This window comes from Limulus polyphemus, unplaced genomic scaffold (assembly GCF_000517525.1).
Source record: "Limulus polyphemus unplaced genomic scaffold, Limulus_polyphemus-2.1.2 Scaffold12952, whole genome shotgun sequence".
Classification (NCBI taxonomy): domain Eukaryota; kingdom Metazoa; phylum Arthropoda; class Merostomata; order Xiphosura; family Limulidae; genus Limulus; species Limulus polyphemus.
The window spans coordinates 2,166-6,287 of NW_013678562.1; the positions used below are offsets into that span (position 1 = coordinate 2,166).

General features: G+C 31.4%; 1 long non-coding RNA gene across 1 annotated transcript in view; it reads right to left on the reverse strand.

Annotated features, from left to right (window-relative positions):
• Positions 1–587: 587 nt before the first annotated feature.
• Positions 588–4,122, reverse strand: part of LOC106477132 — a 5,143-nt gene continuing 1,608 nt past the window's right edge. The window contains exons 2-3 of the long non-coding RNA XR_002609366.1: positions 2,640–2,749; positions 588–783 (exon numbers count right to left, since the gene is read on the reverse strand). This is a non-coding gene — a long non-coding RNA (uncharacterized LOC106477132). The remainder of the gene's footprint in view (positions 784–2,639; positions 2,750–4,122) is intronic.

A 4,122-nucleotide genomic window follows, 5' to 3' on the forward strand; every position in this document is an offset into this window, starting at 1 on the left:
TAACACCCAGGAAATCCAACTGTCTAATCAATTCCTTCCATTATTTTAAAATTCGGGTTTTCTAATACGGAGTGATCCAAAATTATCCCTCCTATTATACAAGTTAATAATTAACTAAGAAAATGCAAACATGCAGTTTTCAACATCTTGTAGCCCAATTCAAAAAGGTTTTATTTACATGTCAATAGACTTTTACGTGTAGCTCTACGTGGCGACGGCGTCCGTTGTTCTATAGGAGTGCGATACACGATATCCTTAACATACCCCCATACTTCTTTCCACTACTGGCGTCTGTAATTAGGTTGTGCCACAGTCAGTGACTTGGTCTCTAGAAGCCAAACGACGCATTAAGCTTTTTCTTGCACGGTTGCCATTTTATGAGGTAACACTACTCACTGGAGTGAGAAGCAAAACAAATCATGATAATAAAAACTGTTTGAGTTTGACAACAAGATGTTGAAATCTGAATGATTGTATTTCTTTAGTTATTTAATTATTAAATTATAAACTAGAAAAGATCATTTTGGACCGCCATATATATTGACTTATAACATAATTAGCTTACATTTGATCACAACTTCCGGGATGTTCCCGCCTACCTGTAAGCCGTCATAAGCTCCAGATACGAACCTCATCGGACAATACTGGACGTCAAACGGGAAGCACTCGATGTCAATAGGGCAAGAACTTTTCAACAAAGCTCTCCAGATCCACTTGACTTCTCCTGTGTGTTTCACGATAACGTTTGTATTAATGACGTCAGACGTCTGTTCTACGCCGACGCTAAAATTATGGAAATAAGATATGAAATTATGGTATTGTGAGAGGTAAGGCTTAAGTAAAACCTTGAATTGTGGGTAATCTAAGAAACACTAAAACTTTAACCATTGCAACAGTCTCTATTAAGTCTAATACTACACAATTGTCTGGTTATCTGTCTTCTTCTCAAGGCAGGTATCGAAACATGATTTTTAGAGTTATAAATCACTAGACTTACCACCAAGTCACCGGTGGGCCTACACAGAGTAGGTAGTGTTAATAAACGCTCTTTAAGTTCGATTTTGAGAGGCCAGTAACATCAAGCCAATGACGTGTGTTAAACATCCAATAATATTAAGAATGTGTGACTCAGTTTTTGAGCGGGAAGACATTAGATAGCATTTCAATGAATATTTTGGTTATTGAAAGGCCTTCATTTTGGCAAGGCAGCAAATAAATTCGGAAATCGTCAGTAGCCATGCTGAGGAATAGTCCCATATGTTATACTATGTTGCACATCTTTATCCGATTATGTGCTGTGTCAGTAAACATCAGTTTCTTACGAAAGAAACCAAACCCAGATGGTAATAATTAAAAGAAAACTGACCTAACTATAAACGTACCAACAAAATAATGAGCCCTATCGCACTCAACATCCTGGAGATGGTGACACTGTAGGCGGTGGGACTGTTTTATTGCACCCGACATCCCGGAGACCTATTGGATAAAGATGTGGAACATAGTATAACATCATTGGATAAAGATGTGGAACATAGTATAACATCATTGGATAAAGATGTGGAACAAAGTATAACATCATTGGATAAAGATGTGGAACATGGTATAACATCATTGGATAAAGATCTAAAACAAAGTATAACATTATTGGATAAAGATGTGGAACATATTATAACATCATTGGATAAAGATGTGGAACATAGTACAACATCATTGGATAAAGATGTGGCTCTTCTAAGGATATATAACAGCTCTTTCCGACGAAAACATTCCATACACTAAGATCATAAAGATGGTATCAGATCAGAGATTTAGAATTTTCAGGGGGTAGGTACCTCTTGTAGTTAATAGAAATGGAAAAGAAAGGAATATGGATCAACTTGGAGGGCCAGGATCATCAAGAAAGAGACCTACCAGAAGTTGTACCACCACCGTGGTAAAAAAGGGCGGCATCCTGAAACATGTGAGAATCCATGAACACAATGGTCAATGGAACAAAGTCTCCCATGTTCCCAAGGCAATAGGCATGCAATATAATCAAGAAAGATCTCCGTCTGGGAAAGCAACACAAATCACGTGCACACAATTTGTTTCCACGATACATCAGTTTAATCGTGCCATACTTCAAGCAACTGAAGAATGAATGAAACATGTGTTCACGCTATTCCTTGCTGGCCAAGTCGTTACGGATTTATTTGTGATCACACTGTTGAAAGGTATCACCGTCCTCATACTGTAGATGAGTTATAGAAAATACGCAGGGAGTAGTGGTGGGAATTCGACGTGACAGCTTTACGACGTAGTCTTTTGCAATGAAAATTATTCTCCACGACTGTTATCAAGATTCACCAGATAGAGCATGACCAGACGTGGTGATATGGACTGTAACGACGTGGTGAGACTCCAAAATCGTTTCAATATAATGTACACCAGATAATATTACGTGTCTTCTTGATGCAGGCTGGGAGACACAAAATCATCTTTGTATAATTTTTGCACATTCACATTCTGTGTAATTGGGGTTTGACATATTATACGTTAGCACATTGTGTTGTGGCATAACGTAATTAAGCGGATACTTTCGTAAGAGGAGGATAAAACAATATATTTTATTTAAGTAATCAAGAATGAATATGTCCTACTTGTTGTGAAGAAGGATGTCCGGTCTCCACACTTGACTAGCCGGTACACGGATAACTGTAATTCCGTTGAAATCAGATACATTCCATCGTAGATGGTAGTCTGTCCACTTCTAGATGTTGGAACCGAAAATGAATTTAATAAATAAATTTCAAATATAAGTTATTCAAAGAAGACAGCAAATTCTATTCTTTATATGAGATTTGTTTGTCTCCAATTTATCAGTTCTAAGAAACTGACGCTAGATGACTCACTACAGATAAAAATGAAAATGGAGGATGTTTTTTGTTTTTGAATTAAGATGAAAAAGTTGAACTTAACATTTGTTGTACTTATTTTAAAGCTGATATTCATTTAATTATTGTGCTTATTTTAAAGTTATTTTCATTTAATTGTTATACTTATTTTAAAGCTGATTTAACTAAGTTATTATATTTATTTTAAAGCTGTTTTAAGTTAATTATTACACTTATTCTAAAGCTGTTTTAATCTAATTATTATATTTATTCTAAAGCTGTTTTAATTTAATTATTATACTTATTCTAATGCTGTTTTTGACTTAATTATTGTACTTATTCTAAAGCTGTTTTAATTTAATTATTATACTTATTCTAAAGCTGTTTTAATTTAATTATTATACTTATTCTAAAGCTGTTTTAATTTAATTATTATACTTATTCTAAAGTTGTTTTAAATTTAATTATTATGTTTATTCTAAAGCTGTTATAATTTAATTATTATACTTATTCTAATGCTGTTTTTAACTTAATTATTGTACTTAGTTTAAAGCTGTTTTAATTTAATTATTACACTTATTCTAAAGCTATTTTAATTTCATTATTATGTTTATTCTAAAGCTGTTATAATTTAATTATTCTATTTATTGTAAAGGTGTTTTAATTTAATTGTTGTACTTATTCTACAGTTGTTTTAATTTAATCATTATATTTATTCTAAAGGTGTTTTTAATTTAATTATTATATTTATTTTAATGCTGTTTTAACTTGATTATTATGTTTATTCTAAAGCTGTTATAATTTAATTATTATATTTATTCTAAAGGTGTTTTAATTTAATTTTTGTACTTATTCTATAGTTGTTTTTAATTTAATTATTATATTCATTCTAAAGCTGTTTTAATCTAATTATTATATTTATTCTAAAGCTGTTTTAATTTAATTATTGTATTTATTTTAAGAGTGTTTTAATTTAATTCTTTTACTTATTCTACAGTTGTTTTTAATTTTCATTATTATAGTTACTCTAATGCTGTTTTTAACTTAATTATTATATTCATTCTAAAGCTGTTTTAATTTAATTATTATATTTATTCTAAAGCTGTTTTAATTTAATTATTATATTTATTCTAAAGCTGTTTTAATTGAATCATTATAATTGTTATTATATTTTCTAAACAGGTTTTTTATTGTGAAATATGTACTCTGCTTTTCGGCATCGTCGTTACCACCATCAATCATCAATAAC